The sequence below is a fragment of the Chionomys nivalis genome, chromosome 17, assembly GCF_950005125.1.
Source record: "Chionomys nivalis chromosome 17, mChiNiv1.1, whole genome shotgun sequence".
Taxonomy (NCBI): Eukaryota; Metazoa; Chordata; class Mammalia; order Rodentia; family Cricetidae; genus Chionomys; species Chionomys nivalis.
In genome coordinates, this window is record NC_080102.1 from 45,329,663 (window position 1) to 45,353,060 (window position 23,398).

Consider the following 23,398-nt stretch of genomic DNA (forward strand, 5'->3'; position numbering starts at 1 on the left):
AGAATCTGGGTTCAGTAAGCAAGAATTCCTGGGAAAATGTCTTGAGTCATTTAAATATTTTGGAAATAAGTCCTCTGTCTAACGTGGGGTTGATGAAGAACTTTTCCCATTAAGTAGGTTGCCATTTTGTCTTGTTGTTCGTGTCCTTTACTTTACAGAAGCTTTTCAGTTTCAGGATGTCCCATTACTAATTGTTTCTCTCAGTGTCTGTGCTACTGGGGTTATATTTTGGAAGTGGTCTCCTATGCCCATGCATTGAAGGCTACTTCCTACTTTCTCTTCTATCAGCTTCAGTGTGGTCAGATTTATATTGATGTCTTTAATCCATTTGGACTTGAGTTTTACACATAAGGATGGATATGGATCTATTTTCATTCTTCTAAATGTTGACATCCAGTTATGTCAGTACCATTTGTTGAAGATGTTTTCCTTTTTCCATTGTATAATTTTATTTTCTTTGTCAAAAAATCAGATGTTCATGGGTCTGTGGATTAATATTCGGGTCTTTGATTCGATTCCATTGGTCAACCTGTCTGTCTGTATACCAATACCAAACTGCTTTCATTACTGTAGCTCTATAATAGAGCTTGATGTCAGGGATGGTGATGCCTCTGGAAGTTCCTTTATTGTACAGGATTATTTTTGTCTATCCCGGGTTTTTTGTTTTTCCATATGAAGTTGATTACTGTTCTTTCAAGATCTGTGTAGAATTGTGTTGGGATTTTGATGGGGATTGCATTGAATCTATAAATTGCTTTTGGTAGGATTGCCATTTTTATTATGTTGATTCTACCTATCCAAGACACGCAGATCTTTCCATTTTCTGGTGTCTTCTTCAATTTCTTTCTTCAAAGACTTAAAGTTCTTGTCAAATAGGTCTTTCACTTCTTTGGTTATTGTTACCCCAAGATATTTTATGTTATTTGTGACTATTGTGAAAGATAATGTTTCTTTGATTTTCTTCTCAGCTTCTTTATCTTTTGTGTATAGGAGGGCTACTGATTTTTTTGAGTTGATCTTGTAACCTGCCACATCACTGAAGTTATTTATCAGCTGTAGGAGTTCCCTCTGGTAGAGTTTTTGGGGTCACTTATGTATACTAACATATTGTGTGCAAACTACAAAAGTCTGACTTCTTCCTTTCCAATTTGAATCCCCTTGATCTTCTTTTGTTGTCTTATTGCTCTAGCCAGAACTTCAAGAACTATGTTGAATAGATATGGAGAGAGTGGACAATCTTGTCTTATTCCTGATTTTAGTGAAATCGCTTTGGAGTTTCTCTCCATTTAATTTGATGTTGGCTGTCAACTTGCTCTATATTGCTTTTGTTATGTTTAGATATGTTCCTTATATCCCTGGTCTCTCCAAGACCTTTATCATGAAGGGGTGTTGAATTTTGTCAAATGCTTTTTTTGGCATCTAATGAAATGATCATATGATTTTTTTTCTTTCAGTTTATTTATATGGTGGATTACATTGATAGATTTTCATAAGTCAAACCATCCTTGCATCTCTGGAATGAAGCCTACTTGATCATGGTGTATGATTTTTTGATGTGTTCTTAGATTTAGTTTCAATATTTTATTGAATTTTTTGCATCTATGTTCATGAGTGAGATTGGTCTGTAATTCTCTTTCTTGGTTGAGTCTTTGTGTGGTTTCAGTATCAGGGTAACTGTAGCCTCATAAAAAGAGTTTGGCAATGTTTCCTCTGTTTCTATTATGTGAAACACTTTGATGAGTATGGGTATTAGCTTCTCTTTGAAGTTCTGATAGAATTCTGCACTGAAACCATCCGTCCCTGGGCTTTTTTGGTTGGGAGGCTTTTGATAATTGGTTCTATTTCCTTGCAAGTTGTAAGTCTATTTAAATTGTTCACCTGGATGACCCCAGCTAAGACCCTAAGCAATAGAGAAAAGGGTGCCCAAACTGGCCTTACCTTGTAGTCAAATTGATGAATATCTTAAATGTCACCATAGAACCTTCATCCAGCAACTGATGAAAACAGAGGCAGAGAAAGACCCTCAGCAGAGCACTGGAATGAGCTTCCAAACTCCAGTTGAAAAGTGGGAGGAGTGAGAATATGAGCAAAGAGGTCAAGACCATGATGGGGATACCCACTGGAACAGTCTACCTGAGTTATTGGGAGCTCACCAACTCCAGCGGTGCAGGGAAGGAACCAGCATAGGTTTAAACTAGTCCCTCTGATTGCAGGTGACAGTGTGTGGCTGGGGCATACAGCAGAGACACTGGCAGTGGCACCAAGATTTATTCCTACTGCTTGTACTGGCTTTTGGGGAACATATTCTCTTTGGATGGATACCTTGCTAGATATAGTAGAGAGGGCCTTGGATCTTCCCCCAAAGCAATGTGCCTTACCCTCTCTGAGGAATGGTTAGGGGGTAGAATGGAGGCAGAGGGGATGGGAGGAAGGGAGAGAGTGGGAACTGGGATTGGTATGTAAAATGAAAAAGATAGTTTTATTTTTTAAAAAAATAAAAATAAATAAATTATCAAAAAAAAAAGAATTCCTGGGGAAAAAACTGTATCTCCAAAGATGAACTGATAGATTAGAACTGTGGTGATGTGGAGAGATGGGAGGTTGCCGGCCCAGAGCCTACTATCAGGCTAGTGTTAGCCAACTAAATAGCCATTCTTGCCCACCTCTGGGTCAGAGCTAACATCCTGTAATTAATAGATAAAAAATATGTTTCAGAATTTATTAACTAAGCAGACTACACTGGCTCGCAGCAACCCAGCAGCTAGAGATGTCATCAGATAACATATGAGACCTGTCGGAGAGACTCCCCGGTCTTACTGGAACCTCCTCTCTGGTGTACCCACCAGTGTATTTTAAAATGATTTATTTAAAATGAGTTATGACTTGCATTGTTCTGCTACTGGAAAACATAATGCAGCTGCTTCCACATTGGAGCATGACCTAGGGTTACCTAGTTATGTGTTTCCTGGACCATGGTCCCTCAGATTTGGTTTCTGGATAAACAACCTGTTGATGGAAAAACCACAACCCTCATGATTAAGAAAGTAAGAGTTTATTCTTGAGCTATTTTGAGTGACCAAGACCTGGTAACACAGACTCAGGTTGCCCCAAATTCTGTGTTCCAACATGGAAGCAGTGTGTGATGTTATAAAGTTTTACAGAGGAAAGAAAATCCTAAATCATGGCAAATTTAAAAGCACATTAGTGGGTGCATCTGAGAGGTGGTTCCAGCAGGATGAGAGAGACTTTTCTACAGACCGCAGATGTTACCTGGTGACATTCGTAGCTCTGAGTCGATAGACGTCAGTGCATCTAAGGAATTAAATTCCAAAGCCTTTTTTTTTTCCTATTTGACACAGGATGTTAGACAAGGAACGGCTGTTCCAGGGACTGAAATCAGCCCAAGACAAGGAAACTAACTTCTGAAAGTGCCGCGTTCTGGTCTCCCCACAGTCCTGAAATTCTAACCTGCTGGTCTCTGCAGACCCAGCTTCTTTTCAGGAGTCCTTGTTCACATACTGAGTATCTGGACGTAGTGTAATTTTTTGCAATACCGGCCCTCCACATGATAGTACAAAACCATCTTTAGAGTTCCTAAGGATCCTATGCCTTCTTTCCTTCATTCGTGAGTACCAGGCAGGCAGGCATGTGGGACACAATCATTCAGGCAAACACATACACACATAAAATTCGTTAATTAATTAAAAATTAAAGATGCTGGATTTGGATTTCTGAATTAATTCCATAACCTACTAAATGGCTGTGACCCAGCTGACACTAACCCTGCTCTGGAGCTTCCTCTTGACAGTGTAAACATCAGGGGCACCCCCAAAGATAGTACAACTTTAAAACCTACAAAATGCATTCATGTGTTGAAAAAATATTAAAGTCAAATAATAAATGAATAGGTGCCAATACTTCGGTCAGAAGGTAAAAAAGAAAAACTAAAGAGGTGGGGAAAGCAGAAGAGCCTGTAGCTTATAACTCCAGATCACTCAGGGCAAACTGAGTGTTAGCTGCTACAGACACTGGGGGAAAGAAGACCCTATTCCTAGAGGACAAGTGTCTTAGAGCCTCCATTGCTATGAAAGAACACACAGAAGGCTGTACCTTCACCAATACCTCTCCTGGGTTCTCATCAGGGCCTCTACCCCTGTAATATGTTACCAGCCTCTATGTCTCTCTATAATCCCTTTGTGGAACAAAATGGGCAAAATGTATAAAAATGTAAACATAAGAGAAACTCAAAACCACATTTTTATTGAATAGTTAAATAGTTTAAGATGTCAGTTTTCCCTAAATTGACTTCAAGATTTAATATAACTACAGGTAAAATGTCTGGGCAACTTTAACAAATAAAAATCTAAAACCTAATTCTGAAATGTATATAAAAACAAAGAGAGCCTATTATGGTCAGTTGAATTATTTTTTAAAGCAATGCTAGGGATTATTGTGGAGATTTGAATGAGAATGGTCCTCATAGGCTCATATATTTGAACGTTTGGTCCCAGTTAGTGAAATGATTTGAAAATGATTGTTTGAGAATGATGCACTGGGACCAGATTTTGTGGTTTCAAAAGTCCATACCAAGCCAAACAAAATGCCACCATGCCTTTAGTCCTAGCACTTGGGAGGAAGAGACAGGTGGATCTCTGTGAGGTCAAGACCAGTCTACATAGTAGTTCCAGGACAGCCAGAGCTACATAGTGAGACTCTGTTTCAAAATAAAAAAAGTTCATACTATTCCCAATCAGAGGGAATCAAGACCAGAGGCTTCCAACCTGCTGGTCAGATAGATGCAAACTCTCAGCTCCTGCTCCAGCACCATACCTGCCCGCCTGCTACCGTGCTTCCCACCATGATGGATTCTAACCCTCTAAAACTGCGAGGACCAATAAAGGCTTTCTCTTATAAGTTTCCCTGGTCATGGTGCCTCTTCACGGCAAACAGGAAAGTAGCTAGAAGACTTATACATGCTGGATTTTGAATTTACAGTAGCAGTAATGTAAATAAGACATGAGTACAAAAGTGAGCAGACACATCAGTAGAGCAGGAGTCCAGAAATAGAAAATTACAGGGTCAATTGATTCTTTTGACAAAGTCTTCAAAGCTATTAAAAGGGAGAAAATATTATAACTACACGGAACTCAATAACCTGGTCAAACATGTACAAAAGCAAAGAGACACTTCTGGTTTCTAGTCTGTGTGTGATAGACTTAGGACATCACCACTGCTGTTGTACAAAAAGGAGAAAGCAGAGGAGTAAATCAGAAATGAAACGCTCTTCTTGCCATGGCGCCAACTGCTCCCCAAACCAGAAAGACAGACGGTGGTACAGGAAAACATGACTATGACAGGAGAAACCTCCACAGGAACCTACACTGTGGTTGTAATTTTAGCACTGCTGGGGGCTCCACACAGACACATCCAGGAGGAAAACTCCAGGGAGACCCAGGCATAGTGTAAAGAGTCTGCGCTTTTGTGAGTTTGGTCTCCATGACCCTACTGAGATTCTTACAAAGAGACCAGCAGGAAACCTCCAGTGACTTCAGCAGGTGATGGGGAATAGCCACTGTGAGGAAGGCTGGAACACTCTGTGCCTTTTTGTTTGCTTTCTGCTGCTGGGGGAAGAAAAGAAAAGATCCTTTACCCAAAAGCACCTTAGATAAGGAAGGGGTTTATTTGGCTTATGCTTCCAGGTCACAGTCCATCACGGAAGGGAGCAAGGCAAGAAGTCAAGCAGTTACAGAAAGCACTGACTACTTAATAAATAAAATCAAACACACCAATAATTACTTTAAAAGTTCATGCTTTAAATATTCCAGTTAAAAGACAGACTCTCCAGAGCAGACGGATAAAAATCAACCACAAAAAATAAGACCCAACTACATGTTGTCTACAAGAAACCCACTTTAGAGAGACGGGGATTGAAAGCAAATGAATGGAAGGGAAGTCTCATTCCAACATAGACCAAAAGAAAGTTGGAGTACATAATTTCAATCAGAAACCACTTCCCAGCAAGAAAGCAAATTGGTATCAGAGGGCGACTGTGCTATGATAAAGGGGTCACTTCCATACAGAGACCCAAGGACCCCTAGTGTCCATAATGAAACATCAAATACAGGAGGTATTCATAGAAGAACTGTAAGGGGGAAAAAAATCCACCTTCACCCTCAAGTCAAACAACATGCAAAGATTAATTTGAGATGTAACACAGCAAGGCACACAGACTATCACCATGATGGGGGCAAGTGGGGACTTCTTATGCAGGGTGCAGACAGCCCAAACAACGGTGGTAACGGCTGATAAATGAGGATTGTAGAAATGAAGAATTTCTGCTCATCCGCAGACATGGCGAACAAAACACACAGGCAAGCAGAGAGGCGGCCAGTGAATAGAAGCCTGACAAAGGATGCTGGAGGATCTTATCAAGATAAAGTGTGTGTACTTTTAATAATAAGAAGACAAACAACCCAAAGAAAACAGACAAAAGCCCAACCGACAGGTACTCCTTACTGGAAGATGTGAACGGCCAGCAATCCTTTAAAAGGTAGGTCTCAAGAGCCATTCTCATCAGAAATGCGAAACCCAAAGCCCACGAGTCACAGCAGAGACTATCAAACACTGGCAAAACTGAAGGAAATCAAAGCTCCCAAACATCACTAATCAAGACTTAAAATTCCTCTACCACCTTGGGAAGATACAGGTGTTTCTTATGTCATTAAAAATTTACTTTCTGACACACAAGTCTACGGCTAAACATTCACCAAGGAGTGGAGGAAAGTCATAGGAAGGAAAGAGGGAGGGAGGGAGGGAGGGAGGGAGGGAGGGAGGGAGGGAGGGAGGGAGGGAGGGAGGGAGGGAGGGAGATCTCCCAATAAAATTTTTCCAGAAATTTAATTTCTCATGTCGAATTGTTTACCCAACACACTTGTCTATGCAGAGAACATAAAAGCGTGAAATTCAAAGTGTGGAGCATTGGCAAGGACGCAGAGCAACTGGAATTGTGTGTGTGCCTTTGGCAGGAGAGTTCTGGAACAACTGCTTTACAAACTAACTCATTCTTTTCAAATGAGGTCAATTCCAGTGTATCTTATGTCCGGGCAATCCTGTGTCTGGATTTAAGTACTAACTCGCCCTGTCTGTGGAAGTCAGTAGATACCTACATAGATGCTTTAGGTACCCGTTCTTTAAGCACAAAGCTAGATGTCCATCTGTCACCGGATAAATAAATAGGATATGTCGATGTATTTATGCAAAGAAATTAATACTAATTTATTAATATTAATGAAAACGTGCTTCAGTGGCAGGAGACCCATCAGTAAATGTCAGAAGTATAATAAGCCCCGTAATATAAGCAAGCCTTAGAGATAGTTCCCTTTATCAGAGCATGATTCTGTTTTATAATGTTCAAGACTACATAGAAACATATCTACAAGCTTAGAATGTGTATAAATTGCTTCGATGTCACCGTGAACAACTGAAGAAGATGAATTGCTTATTTTGGCTCACAGTTTTGGAGGGCTAGGGTCATGGTCACTTGGTCCTGCGCTCTTGAGCATCATGGTGACAGGCCCATGTGGTAGAGGCTGCTCCCTTCATGGCTGCTATGTGACTGTTCACTGAGGTCTGTTCCTTATCACCCCAAACAGGGAGGGCAAATGGTTCTCTCCAAGTACAACGGGTGAAACAGTGGGCTTATTGGAATCCCACAGAAAAGCATGGTGGCTCAAAGCACGCATAACCAAAAACTGCAAGGAGACAGTGCTCACAAATGCTGGGAAGAAAAGAGGGAAGGAGCTGGGCAGCACACCTCCCTCACCCACAGAGCAATGGCCACAGGAGGTTGGGGGATGCTGCTGGTTTGCATCTGGACAGAGGCACATTTTCTTCTATCCTTGCTGTTAGAGCCTTGAAGAGAACGTTGTGTGTCCTTGTGCTCCTTCCACGTGGCTTAGAGCAAGATACTGACTGTTCTCACTTCCTGTTAAAAAGCAAATGCCTACCCTCTGGCCACTCATGCACAGGGCATGAAGGGCACATGGGTGCCAGCCTCACTCACCAAAACTTCCCGGGTCACCAATTAGATTAAATTGGAAAGATTCCCTGATCTTTGGAGCCTGTCTGCCCTCAGAAAAGGTGCCATAAGCTGCTTGTTGGAAACACAGGGCCCTTGACTTTGATAGGCAGAAGGGCTGTCATAACCTGGGGATGAACGTCACAGGAGTTGAAGTCTATACTCGTGTTCAGTGTCCCAGTGTCTACCGCATTTAAATGCAGATTCAACCACCGTAGCTGTTGACACATCTGTGAGCATCACAGATATTACACACACAGCATGTACATTAAATGCGTGCATAGACGAGTGTAAATGTGGGTATAGATCTAAGTATGGATGTAAGATGTGTGCATTTGTGTGTGTATATGCATGTGAATGTATGAGTGTATACATACAGATATGCATGTGTGTGAATGAATGATCATATGTAAATATTGACCTAAGAGTGTGCATGTTCATGATGTGTTATGCAAGTGCAATGTGTGTATGTTTACATGTGTATGTACATGTATGAGTGTGTATGTGTGTATGCCTCTGTTCCACTGGGCTGCCCTTCCTCCAGGCCCACATCTGCTCATGTGGGATGACTACTCTGGGTCTCTGCCTCCACTTGCATCAAGAACCCTGCTGTAAGTGTCCCTACCCCAGTGACATGGTGACAGATCCAGGAAGCATGCGTAAGGAAGAGTGGGTGTGGGGCTGCACTACCCAGCAAGAACAGGCTATGGGCAGAGCCCGTAGACATGGCTGTTTCTCCTGTGCTTTCTCAAAAGTGCTGGTTTAGGTCAGCTTTCAGGCTGGCTGGAGTTGGAATGCCCGCATCAACTCCTGTGGCCTCTCAGCCCAGGGGCCTCCTACTTTGGGATGGATAATAGAACATCTGGGTTCCAGCTTTCTCCCATACCTGCCTGAGAAGCAAGCTGCAGAGACCATCAAAGTGGACTAACAGCCAGGCAGTCTGTACTCAGAGTACCCAGCCTTTGAAGGAAGCTCAGCACTGAGACTCCTTTCTCCACAGTCCCCGGATCGCAGTCATGACTCCCTGAAAAGCAGCCTGCTACCCGCTGTCTCACGGGAATCACCATAGCTGCATGCCGTCCAAGTCCCAGGTGGCCAACAAGACCACTCATAAAGTTGGGTGAGACACAGACTCACATGGGCCTCAGGCAGGGTCACAGTGCCCAGGGCATCTCTAGTCCCTGTCCATGGTGAGGGCGTCTCCTCACCGCTTTATGCCTTCCTTTAAAGGAGATTTCTCCATCAGCTGCTGTGCAGGTTCCAAAGGCAGGGAGAAGTCAGGCACCACAGAAATGGTCAAAGTCAGGAGGCCGCATCCTGACAACAGGCATTTCCTAAACTCCTGCTATGTGCTGAAGCTCTAGAAACATCTGTGCCCTGGCATAAATCCCATCTCTTCACAGTTCCAGTTTTTAGATCCCTTTGGGGCCTCTTTTGGTAGCCCAACATGCCCTTGTGACCAGCACACAGGGCCTCTGCCTTAAGGCCAGCAGACCCCCACCCTGTTCTGACCAGCTGCCTACCAAAGAAAGCACCTCCTCCACCCAAGGAAACCATCCTGGAGTTAGAGGAGCCAGTGTGCGGCAGGAGTTGCTCTGTGGCAACATCAGGACCACAAAGGAGGAGAAACTCCATCTCTCCAACAGAAAGGCCCACCTCCACCTCTCCAGACCCCCAGGGCAGGAAGCGAGTGAGCACCCAGGCAGTTTGAACAGTTGATTTTCATTCTTTAAAATCCTCTGCGCTGAGCTCAGTTAATTACAAAACTGGTTCACACTTGTGATTTTGGTTTGCAGCCACCTCCGCACCAAGTAATTAGACTGTGGCATTCAGAAGCAGCGGAGCGTGACCCGGCCCCGTCTGCTGACAAGCTCCGCTAGACCCAAGCTTGGGCTCAGCCCGAGGCCCCGCCACACTTAAGCCTAGAAGGTGTTACAGGGACAGAGCTCCACAAATTAATTAGCAATTAAAAACTTTATTTACAAAATCAATCCGTGGGTACACGCCTTGTTAAAATGCTAACTATTATTTCCAGGCAACTTTTAAATAAGAAATGAACAGAAATGCTAGAGGTTGACGGTGCATCATGCAAGAACATCTTCAAAAAACAATTTGCTGAATATTAATGAACTGAAAATGTCATTTCTGGTCCAATTACTAGAAGTAATTAGTTTTTTTTTAATTATGGAGGAAGTGGAATTTTAATAAGGTCAATTTTACAATTACAGTTTAAAAAATACTAATTGTATTGTCATCACATCTTATATAATAAATGACATTAACTTGCTAACATCTGTTGATTTTCATGTAAATAAAGCAAAAAATATCATTGCATTGGCTTCCTTGGGGAGTGATACTTTAATGAGAGAAAGTCTGTCTCTGGCACAGGAGGGCAGGGGGACACTAAGGGCTCCCCGGATGTGATCTGGAGGTATCCCAGAAGACCTAACGGCAGCCATGGAGAGAGGATCTCCACCACACATTTTATACTTGCCACAAGTCGGAGGATTTTCAAAGCGCAACCTCAGACTCCTAGGGCAGCCAGGGTGGGAAGGACGGTGGGCTCCTGCTGTGACACTGTCTCCCCCTGCTGGAGACAGTGCATGCCGGTCAGAACAAGTATATCCATCACAAGCTTAACCCCTGAATGGACTTTCCTGTATGGTCCTCTTTCCCAGATCCCCTCTGTGCCTTCTCGTCACAACCACAGGTTTTGGTCTCTTTCCCCGTTTGCTATCTGATCCCTGACCCCACGATAGTACTCCCCGTGTTCAGGAATCCCACCCAGGTGACTCACAGAGCACGTTGGCTCCCTGGCAAGAGCCTGTGACGGTGTGTTCTGCTCACAGATCCTGACACCCTATAGATGGCCGAAGTTCAAGTCCAGTTGGCCCTGTCTTCTTGACTTGGACACAGTGAATGCCCAACAGTACGTGTGCTAAACTAATCCCCACAGTTAGGTATTGGGGGTGTAGAAACTTGATCCAACCCCAGCATCTGGAGGTGGGGCTTTATGACAGTGTGGAGAAAGTCAGCAGAGTGGAATTCGTGAGTGTATCCTGGAAGCTTTGTAAGAAGAAGAAGAGGATTCAGAGGACTCTGCACCCGACACCCTGTGTGTGGCACTTCAGGACTCTGTTAGCAAGAAGCCCCTCACAGAGCTCAGGCTCTAACCTTGGATCAGAGCCTGAGCCAAACCAAGCCTGACTCTGTGGAACCCACTCTGTCTGTGGGATTGTGTTGCTGCAGCAGAATGGGGACCAGTATTCAAATGCTGGTAATGGCCCTGACTGAGTGCTATGCTGCTCCTAAGTACTGCCATCGGTAACACTGCGCCATGGCAAACAGTAACAACAAGAACAGCAAATACATCTTTAACATCCAAGCTGTTGGTGCTTCTCACACACATTTTAGGCACCATCAGGCCCCCTTGGAGGCTCCAAGGGTTTCCGTAAAGAGAATGACACAGAGCAATTGTGCCTAGAACACAAGGGAATGATCTGTGAACATGAGTCCAGAAATCACCAGGAAAGCTCCCGTCCTCTGCTTAACAGCAGGAGCTAGCCACGTGCGTGACTCTCTACGGCCTGCACTGTAACTCAGGGTAGGTGGGGTTTGGGGCAGAGGGGAAGGGAGCAGAGAAGGTCCGTTGGGTCCTGAGCTCTGCAGTCACAGACACACACGTACACGCACACACGTACATGCCTACATGCGCACAACCCCCTACCTCTTCCTAAAATGCAACTCCCCACTTGGTTCGAGGACAGTTCGTGTTGGGTGTGTCCACGGCTACTGCCCCCATGGCACTGCCCAGCTGATGAGCAGTGGCAATGCCCAGGGAGCCCCGTCCATCTCTGGCCCTAACAGCGACGGGAGATGGGTGCCACCACAATCCTTAACTTGGCTGAATAACATCCTATGGCCTGAGCATTCTATAGACCTACGAGTCCAGGTGTCACCATCCCCTCTCTTTTCATCCTCACCCCACACCGCCGCATTGGAAGTGCAGTCTTGGAGAGCAAGTCCACCTCTGGCTGACCTTGAGTCCTGTCTGATCCCCGGCCCAATCCCTAGTCCAGGCAGGATTCCCATACCTCCCTGCCATGCACTCCTGGATCCTGGTGGGAAGCTCTCATTCTAGGTTGCCCTCCCTGCCCACACCTAGGCGCAGAGCTGGCCCACCTCCCCTGACTCCTTTGTCTATCTCTGAGTGCCTTTCATGACTCTGTCCATCCACCTCTGCCCAGCACTGATCCAGAAATATCAGTGGCAGGACAGATAATCCCAACATAGGCTGCTTTTTCTGCTGACACCCTGACACCTCACAAAAGAAGCTCTGCCCTTGTCAGCCTGGGTGTGCCTCAGAAGTTCTTCCCTCGGGTGCTAAGTGTTCCTTCCCTGAAGATGCGTTCTCATGGCTCCTGGTGAGGTGTCTCTCTGCAGAGAACAGCTTGTGGCCATTAAAATGGTTTGTGGGCATTTGTTAGAACCTGGGGAGCCTCCTATTGAATTTTAATTACTCAGATTAAGATCTGTTGATATAATTATTGAGGTATATAAAAGTTTTATTTGAACACGGGCATCCTAGAAATCAAAGCTCGCAGGACAATAAATGACTTTGCTGTGTTTCACTGGGAGGCATCTGTGGGTGCCAGGACAAGGACTCCCAGCTCAAGGGCATTCTCAGAGATGCCTCTTAGAGGTCTTGAGATGGCTCCTCGGGTGGAGATGTTTCCTGAAGGACAAGGCCTCTCTGCAGCAGAGATGCAAGGACAGGCCACACCTGACACAGGTTTCCAGGCCCTCAACACCCTCAGGGCCCTGTGAGGTAACTCCCGCAGGCTCTGGGCCCCTGACACTCTCAGGCTATGAGCAACTGTCTTCATTTTCACTGAGTAACCATCAGAACATGAAGGTTATCCCCAAGGTACGGTGTTACCCGAGAGATGACCCCTCAGACACTGCCCTCCAGTGTGAGTCAGGAGCCTATTGCGTCTCAGCCATGAGAGTGAAACCCTCCTTGACTGTGGTTCTGAGGAGGTTCGTTAGAAAAAGCTATTTCTCTGACCTTGGGGGAACCTAACGTTCTGAGCTACCCAAAATATAACAGAATTAATCCAGTTGGACAGGTTAATCACCTGGCCAAGGAGCCATCCCTCGGGAAGGTGGGTTCATCTTAAACCATGCTAAGGAGTGGAAATGAGTGATCATCCCTTTAATGGGATGGTACACTCTTCCTTCCCAGAATTCCTGGCCCTTAGCATGCTAACCTACAGCACCTCTGAAATGACAAGTCCCCCACTTTTCTGAATTACTCAGAATTTCTTCTTTCTCTTTCCTAAGAATGCTTTCCCCAGCACTTCAGGCTTCCCTAATACTTTGAGTTTCTTTCTCTAAAGCTCCTCACCCCCACCCCTGTGAGGCTGCCTGCTGCCTGTGGTTGATCTCCATCCTCTGATTCAAAAGGCATGGGTTTTTTCTCTCCTTCTCTTCTCTATCTTCTTCCTCCAGGAAGCTACCAAGATTTACAACTTGCCTACTGCAGGGTTTTCCTTCTACGCAAAAGAAATTTTTTGAAGACAAGGTACAGTGCCCTCCACTCTGGAGCGGGATCGGCCCTGAAGAACTCTGAGAGAGAATGCTCAGTCACCAGGCCTGTCTCTGCCATCCCAGGTCCTTAGTGGCCCCAGACATGGAGCGGGAAGGTTTATGAGCCTCTGCTGCAGTGCTGTGGACTCCCAGCTGCTCACTCGGACTCAGACAAAGTCCCCAGGGACAATCAGAGAAGACGTGACTGGGGGTTAAAAGCATCCATACGCTCAGAGCTCAAGAACACGGGACACTCACGTATCTCATTCTTATTCTGCCTTTTTCTTTCTGGTTCAACAAAATCAACTGCCTTAATGGCCGAAGCAGTGTTTTATTTGGACGTGTCATGGGGACAGAATGGAAATCGCTCCACGTCCAGAGGAAGGCGATTGGACAATATTGAAAGTAAGTTATGTGCTTTTAGAAAGGCGAGCTTAACAAGGTGAGAGCAAGCCCCTCTCAACCCGGCATAAAAGCTTTCGATTTCCCTCGTAGACCTCAATTCATTGCAGACTGAGCTTAAAAACAGACATCATCAAGGCCCAAAAGCTGTGGTCATTCACTTAAATAAATCACTTTGTTCTGGCTCTGTGGTGCAGAGCTCTGTCTGGGCTAAAGGTTTGATAATGCCTGAGGTCCCGCTAAGCCTCTCAGGTAGATTAGCATGTTAAAAAGAAAAGAGAAGGAGAGACAGTTTAAGGATTTTATTTTCATCTGGTTTTTTTTCCCCTAAGATCATTTCTCACTAAAGAAAAGGGCTTCGGGGTTGAATGCACACACGGAATGTAAGGGCTGTGCTGTTGTAGCATACAGCACACGTAGGTGTAAATACAAACACGCACAGCTGGAGAGGACACACCACACTCTGGTCTAAAATATAGATGTGCCTGCCAATGACAGGGTCAAGACCTGGGGAGGCAGCCACTGCCATCGGCTGGGTCCCTGCTCTGAGCAGAGGCTGGTTCTACCTCCCTGGGAGGAAGCTACCTGTGGGAGTTTTGCCTAGCATCTGCCTTTGGTCCAGCATAGAAGACACAGCCTGGGTTGGCTGCACAGGACCTTTGCCCTTGAACTCTGAGGGAGCAGAGGGGAAGCCAAACACAAATGCCCTGTGTCCTCTCTGCCCCTACATGCACAAGCCTCATCCCTCATTCTATCTTATTATTACACTTCATTTGGGGAGTGGGAACAGGGACCCACCTGAAAACCATCAGGAAACAAGTTTGTGCAGAAGGTAGATGCGGGATGGAAGAGCCTTGAGATATGTGTGCATGCACACCACATGTTACATGGGGGTGCATGGTGCCACTTTTGTCTGCTGTGGTTTCATAGGAAGCCAGCTTTTGCAACTTTGTGGAAGTTTCCAAGTCATTCAAGCAAAATGTCATTCACAGCTCCGACTTCTCACACCACATACACAGACAGGCAACCTTGAATGAGAGGAGCTTGGAGGTTCTGCTAGTGTGTGTGTGTGTGTGTGTGTGTGTGTGTGTGTGTGTGTGTTTGCTGGCACTTCCTGTCACAATGAAGCCACCATATCTGCTCACATACCCCATACCCACCTAATTGTTCACCATGCACACTGACACTGGGCAGATACCACATAGCTCCAAAATGTCAAATGCTCTTTGTTCTAATGAAGCAAATGATTTATAAATGCCAGGCGTGAGGATGTTTGCATTTATCACCTCTGAAACGATCAGTCAGGTACCAGATTTACACCTCTTCGGACAGGCATCTTTTTCTTCCTTCCGGAATCGCTTGGTATAAATTAAATAATAGTGACTGGCATTAAAATTCAACAACACATCCTCTCTGTATCTCGGGGTCGATCAAGACAGGCAGAGGCAGACTGTGACATGACTTCAGGACATGTGGCTCTACACTGTAGATGCTCGAGTGTTTGTGATGCTGAAGAGACTGACTGGGCTCTGGGACTGCCACGGTGACGGCTTCCCAGGGAGCCTGTGTTGCCTGGGGGCTCTCAGGTCCACAGACAGACATATACACCCAGCCATGTTCATGTCCCTGTGAGTGCACGGAGACTGTCACAACCTTTGTAGAAGCTCATGTGACCTGTGCAGGACCAGGCCAAACCCCTAATGGGGAATGCAGGTACTCTCAGGGCAAATGTCACTCTGATGACATCTCCATCCTTATTCTAATGCCTGTTTCCTTGCTTTTGCATCACTGTGGTCAAACACAAGAGAGGGACCACTGAAGGGAAGACGAATTTCTTTGGGTTCAAGGATGCCTGGTTCTGTGTGTTTGAGCAGAACCTCATGGTAGCAGGAGGGTGGTGCAATGGAGATTTCTTGGCTCCTGAATTCATAGATGGGAAACAGAGAGCAGGGAACATAAGAAGAGGCCAGAACAAGAACAAGATGTGGCCTCCCTCCGGGGTAAGCCCCCAGTGACCTCCTCCTCCTGTTTTCACTGTCTAGAAATAACAGCAGAGTCACTGCTCAGGGAGTGATTCATTCATTAGACCAGAGCCCTCAGAATCCACTCCTCTGACAGACTCAGAAGGGCTGTCACCGGCCATGGGGCATCTCTCAGACCAATCAAGCTAACAATCCAGATCAGTCACCCAAGCGCCCAGCACAGGGGCTGTGCTGGTCCACCTGCAGCCATGTCTTCCAGAGGATTCCATTCCCAACTGATCTTCAGGGCTCATATCAGCCTAGCCAGGCCTCTCTGGTGATGCTTGGTACCCAAGTCCTGATCCACGGCTGTCTTAATTCATGTTAATAAGGAAGAGCCGAGCAGGCCTTGGACACTTGGACAGGGTGGAAAGTCAGTCTCCCAAGACCCCAAAGACTCATCTCCAGTCACAGCTGCTTTTTCCTGGGACTCCTAGCCACACTGAGCAGAGGGGGTGACTGGGCCTCAGCTGTAGTTCGTGCTTCACGCAGCTCTGCAGCCAGAGACAGGACCACCAGCTTCCTGGATCTCCTGAGTATCTCAAAGAAAGGAACACTGACTCTGCCCCAGAGGGTCCAGGGCTGGGCTAATAAAAGCCAACCAAATGCAGCAGCTCATCCCAGAGTGGCAAGGAACAAAAGCACCCAGTTGGCATGTATTTTCTGTGAAGGCTCCCGTGCTGGCTAGTCTTATGACAATTTGACACACAAATTTTCAGGTATCTGAAAGGAGGGAAGCTCAGTTGAGAAAATGCCTCCGTAAGATCCAGTTGTAATGTTTTTCCTAATTAGTTAATGATGGGGGAGGGCCTAGACCATGGTGGGTGGGGCCATCCCTGGGCTGGTGGTCTTGGGTTCTATAAGAAAGCAGGCTGAGCTAGCCATGAGAAGCAAGCCAGTAAACAGCACTCTCCATGACCTCTTCACACGCTCCTGCCTCCAGCTTCCTGCCCTGTTTTGAGTTCCTGTTCTGACTTCCTTTTGTGATGAACAGCAATGTGGAATTGCAATCTGAATAAACCCCTTCCTCTCCAGCTGCCTTTTTAGTGGTGGAGTTTCATTGCAGCAATAGAAACCCGAACTAGGACAGGTCCATTACATGCCTGCCTTGGCCAGGAGTCCAATATGTCTCCACTTATATGATAACTGGACCCCACTCCCTTGCTGTAGCCAGAGACTTTCTAGGACACACTGACAGTCATGTTCCCTTCTGCTCTTTTGCTGTCCCCGGTGGCCTTTCCCTGCATACTCAGAAAGTGTCAACATCAACCCCTCTAAATTATTACACAGCTGCCCCAGCCAATCATGGCACCTAATCTCATCCATGAGGTAAACTGAATGTTTATATATTCAACCCTCTACCTCTTGCAGATACCATGTCCATGGATTCAATCAAGGATCAAAATCACTCTGGAAAAAAATAAACCTCCTGAAATGTCCATTTTAATCTTTTCTAGTCTATTCCCTAAATATTATAGTATAATAACAATGCATCAGCACTCACATAGATAACATGCCACATGTCATCCAAAGAAGACATGGCTCCCAGGAGGAGTGCCCAGGCCTTGTTCAAACACTATGCCAGTTTACAGATGGAAGCCACTGATTTGATTGTCCTCTGGAGTCCCCGGATCCAGTCCCCTTCAGGTCCTAAGAAATCAATCTTGTCTCCCCTCCCTTGAAAACTTAGAACACTGTCCTTCACACACAGATGTGAAAGAGTCAGCGTTCTGGAGCTTTGTATCTGAGACATCGCACCTCTCCAGTCCGTGGCTAGTTTGTCGCTGCAGCATGCTGAGTTAAAGTTCCCTGTGACCTTCCACATCACCAGCGACTGTGGAGACTGAGGTGATGAGGCCATTGAAGCCTAGCCTGCAAGCTGAGATGTCAAGAGTCTACAGACCCCTTCCTGGTGTACCTGTCAGCATCACCGGACTTTCCTGAAGGAACAGTGACCAGTGTCCAGGGATCCAGTATGTTCAGATATTGTACTTATGGATCCTGTCTTTCCCCTCATCTTGTCCTCTGCTGGGCCCCCTACCTCTGGCCAGGAAGTGGAAGATGGATGAGAGGTTTGAAGGGTAAAGCTGAGGAGAGGAGCATCCTTACCCACTTCCCCGGATCTCAACAGGACCCTGGAAGAAGAGGCCAAAGGGCACTGAGAATAATGGTGCCATCTCAACACTGTGCCCTCACCCGTGTGCTGCCCCTGCAAGCCTGGCCCGGCCCCAGGCCACCTCCGGTAGAATGTGGCCTGGCTCTGTGCCTGCTGGACACAGTGAACAACAGTTTTTGCTGTTTGGAGATAGGTTCTGTCTATGTCGTCCTGGATGTCCTGGAACTTTCTGCGTAGACCAGGCCTGCCTCTCTCTGCCTCCTGAATGCTGGGATTAAAGGCATGCACCACCAATCCCTGCTCCTTCTCTTCTTAAAGTGTTCACTTATGATCTTATTATCCAAAAATGAAATCTTGGTTTCTCTAGGTACTCTGCAGCCAGCATTTTCCTGACTTCTGATGCTTTTTGTGTGATAATAGGTTTCTTCCTGCCTTAGTGAATATTTTTTATGAAAAAATATATATCCTCCACTTCTCCAAGTGTCCTATTCACAGATATCTTGATATCTCTGGAAGAATCCTAGTCAATCATCTTTAGAAGCCTTCTGGCTGCTCTGCAGCTGGGCACAGCTGGCCTGTTCCCACAGGAGGCCCAGTGTGACCATGCAACCCCTCTGCCTGGTGAGCCTGTTGCCCTACACAGCATGGCATTTAAAGGGCTACATCAGGCCAAGCAAGGAACTATGAGGGAGTTAATTTATACACACTAGGCAGAGACTAATTTAGACATAGTTAGACACACATGCTTACAGAGACTTGCTTCCCTGGAGGTCACGGGGCCTTGGCACTAGAGAGAGGGGTTGAGCCCTGGATGGGACATTAGTGTGTCTGTGACAACGCAGAGATTGCTAACAAAAGCCCTGCAGAAAAGCAGGCTTCCCTGGTTCTCTACCTGCAGCTGGGAGGAACAGAGCAGAAAAACTAATATGGTTCCTCTCTTCCCTTTTCCTTCTAGTCTAGTCTCTGTGAGGATCCCATGCAAACGGGAGCAATCAATCATCCCACTGGCCCTTCTCGATGAGAACATTCCTCTCTGCTAAGGATATGTGCCGTTTGACAGAGCCCATCAGAGCTAGCACCTGGAAACAAGCCATTGCGATCCGGCTTATCTTCAGGATGGAAACTGGGGGAATGCTTGGTTTTGTGTCATCTAGTCCTCTGTGCTGGTGCCACCAAACAGCACAGCCAAATGGACATTAAAAGAAAATGCTTAGCCAGGCATTGGGTGCTTTGTGGTATTAATGTATATAAGCCTGAAGCCACAACCCCTGGAGCTGCTCTGTGGCCAGGGTGGCAGCAGCTGCAGAGCGCAGGCTACATGACCTCCATCTTCCATCCCTGCAGGTTTGTATTCTGGCTCTTTATTCTCTGTGGCATTTTGACCTGGACTCCTAAACACTATGTGGCAAGGGTAGAGGTTAACCTGAAACAACCCACATTTGGGGGCAAATCTAGGCTCTAGAAGAAACTAAACTGAAACCAGCCCTTTGTGAGAGAACACTGGTGGGAATCTGAAACAGAGAGAGTCTCAGATATCAGGTCGGCCTACCTGCCTACAAAGACCATGGTCACACTTCACATGCAAGCTCCTGCTACCCAAGGTTCAATCAACTGTGGGATGGAAATACTGCAAACAATTTCCCCCTACACTGAACGAGAACCTTGAACTTTTCCTTGAGTTATTTCCTAAATAACATAGTCTAGAAGCTGTTGACAAAGTGCATGGATTGCCCTGAGTCTCACAAGAGGTCAAAGGTGACTGAAAACCACACAGAGGAACATGCACAGGTCTCATGAAAACACTCCACCTCACAAACTGCCCCTCATCCAACACTCAGAAAGCATCTCGGAAAATAAATGAGAAAGAGCGGAAGAGCCAGAGGGTGGAGAGGAAAGCTGTGAAAGCTGACATCTGGACAGGACATCCCAGCCAGTTGCTGCACACGTCCATCAACGAGCAGCCCCAAGTCAATCAATCTAGCACAGATTGGGGAGGGGCCCCGTAAGGCCACGCCCCTAGGGAGGAGCTATTGATAAATGAAGACAGCTGAGGGAGTCATTCTCCTTTGGGAACGTGGCCTCCAGTACATGTCCCGAGCTTTGGTGCATAGCCCCACACCCATACACATGTGTGCAATATTAACTAGATTCTGGGAGTGTTAATAACAAAAACGGAGAACATGAAATTGGGGAGAGGGAGAAGGAGTGAGGGGCACAGCAGGAGTTAGAGGGAAGCGATGGGGTGGTTATGACCAAAATACATGGTACAAATGTGTGGAACTCTCAAAGAATAGATGCAAAGTTTAAAGAGAAAACGTCACATTTAATGTAGGGATTTGACCACCTGCATTTTGGTACTGTGCTAATTAATTTTTATCAATTGGCACAAGCTAGGATCATCTGGGAAGAGGGAACCTCAAATGAGAAAATGCCCCGGTTAGATTGTTCCACAAGCAAGTCTGTGAGGTACTGACTTGTTTAATGAGCAACATAAGACTGTCTAGTTCCTATGTTGTGGGTGGTATTACCTTGGGCCCACCTTGAAGGGCAAGTCAGGGAAGGTACACAAGCAGGAACCTGGATGCAAGAACTGAGGTCATGGAAGAGTGCTACTTACTGGCTTGTTCCCCATGGCTTGCTCAGCCTGTTTTCCTGTAAAACGGGGGCCCAGGGGTTTCCCCTCCTTAGTTTTCTCTAGTATTTTGTGACAGAAATTAATCAACTGGCATGGAGTCTACCAACCCCGACTGGAACACTGAAGAGAAATCCTGCCTCTTGCTATTCTGTAAGGCATAGAAGTTAACACTGTGCCCAGCATCAGCCCCATACAAGTGTGACAGGCTGTGTAAATATGGCTGGTGCAGGAGGCAGACACAGGTAAGATACACACACTGCGCCATTTTATATAAGGGCATCAGTATCTTGAAAACTCTTTGACCTTGAGGGCATGTTGTGGAAACAGAACCTTAAGTTATAAGGAAGGGTGGTTACACACAGAAACCAATGTTATCCACATAAGAAGCTTCTAGAAGCAGGGTGAAAGGTCGGTCCACTATATCTGAACACTCTCCGACCGGCATCACCGTCTCAGACTCAGCCAGAGGCTCCAACCTAAGACAGCCACTAGCTGGGATAAGTACTTGGGGTGGGAACCAACCAAGACAGTCATTAACAGAATGAGGCATTCGCGTCTTCCACATGACTGATTGCACAGTTGATGATGGCGATGGATGAGCGCAGAGGCTTCTCGTAAGCCTGTGAGTTGAATACAGATCTGGTTGATTCTCGTTGGAAATATTAAAGGAAGACTGGCACTTCCTTACGCCAACTAAAATTTTTTGACATCCTCAAGAACAGGCAGATGCAGAAAAGACAATCGAATCAATGGAGAGCCTCAGACAGAGCTGGAATCACTCTGCCATGTGAGAAATGTAAATTTGATAAATATAGATTTCAGTTAAACATACCATTAAGCAAATTGATAATTAAGCCAATTAGTTTTAGGCAATTTGACAGTTAGTGATGTGGCTCGGTCCCAGCAGGAGGAGCAGCAGCCAGGCCTGAGGTGACAGGGGACAAAGGCAGGGAGGGGTCTCCTTCATGGATCTTGGGAGTCCCAGCAGTCTTCGGTGGGGGGCATGTCTTCAGGGCCCTGTGTCTTGTAGCATGAGAATGGCTATAACACCAGAGTTAGCCATTCCCCCACTTGGCGAGGCAAGATGCAGCTGTGGCCTCTGATGGAGGCTTTAACACAGTAGTCTTGAGAACGCTAACGCCATGCAGGCCCATGGTAAACTGTGGGCAACTGTGGTGGACAAGGCTTTTAAGACTGGCCCTTCCTTCAAGGTGGCACAACAGAACATGGACCCAACATTGCAGTGTTCCCCGGTTCCCTGTGTCTGAGTCTGAGCAGAGGCTCGGCCCAATTCAACCTCTTTGTATTAATGTATGGGGACGTCCATTGCAGAGATGACAGTTGGTGGTTTAGCCATAGAAATCAATCTCCTAGTCCTGGTGGCTGTAAAACCGAGATAGAGGTGTGAGCAGACTACCTGCCCCATACAGCCCTGCAGAGGCATCTTGCTGGTTCACACGAGGTCACCTTCTCACTGTGCCCTCACTAGACCTCTGTATAGGACCCACACACACACACACCTGTTTTTCTTCCTGTTCATTTGAAGACAGGATGCATGCATTCCTGATCAGGGCCTCGGGATGATGACCCCATGGAGGCTTGCTCATCTCCTAGACATAGACCCCAAATCCCATCATACTGGAGGCTGGTGTTCCAAGATGCAACACTGGGGCACAGTGCAGTCCACAAAGCTCCCCGCTTGTCAAACTCCCTGAGGAGGAAAGCTGGACAATTTCCCCCCTGCCCTCCCTAGTCCTGCAAAGACAGGAACAGAGAATGGTCCTGCAACAGTGACAGATGACCAACTGAGCTGAAATGGGCATAGCTCTCAGCAGCACCACGGCCAGAGGCTTTTAAAGTTCCTTCTGACCTGAAGGAAGCATTTGGAATAAGCCTCGCTCGATACAGTATCCAGTAAGCATCCATGAGATACCTGATATGAAGTATCTCGATTCCAGTGGCCAGAAGAAGCCAGGCACCTTTCAGACATCTACCCCCATGTGCCACATTCTCACACCCACATGTACAGCCAGTCACAGGGGCACCCATGTGCACACTCAGGCACACACGCCTATGCATGCACACAAGTGCACACATACGCGCACACACACGTGACTGCTGGCTTTTCTCTTCCATTCACTGGCGAGAGTTGAGGATATGCTGATGTTAATTTCACACTTTTAATTTGCTTTTCAGCTTGGTGTCATTCTAGGAAGCCTTGATAGTTCTAAAAACAGGCTCTACGGAGAGTGGGGCCTGCCTCAGGTGGCCTGTGGATCTGTAATATAGCAAGCAGCCTAATAGGACTTGTGATGAATAGAAATGTCCCCTCTCCCCTCTGAAGGGAAAAGGCACAAGCAGTGTCCGTGCCTGACCACAAGATAGGGGAAGCTCTGCTTGCCCTCCAATGGTGGCGAAGGTGGACCCACAGCACCCAGCTATCATTAATAAGTGGCACTGCTCTGGGTCCCCTCCTGCATCCGAAGTCCCTTCTCCATGTCTCCAGGCATGTCACACCCTTCGTGGGACAGATCCCCGGGCAAGGGGGTCCTCCTCAG

The 23,398-nt window shown here is 46.4% G+C and overlaps 1 pseudogene; it reads left to right on the plus strand.

Annotated features, from left to right (window-relative positions):
• The first annotated feature begins 11,414 nt into the window (after window positions 1-11,414).
• Window positions 11,415-23,398, plus strand: part of LOC130888396 (U2 small nuclear ribonucleoprotein B''-like) — a 31,972-nt pseudogene continuing 19,988 nt past the window's right edge.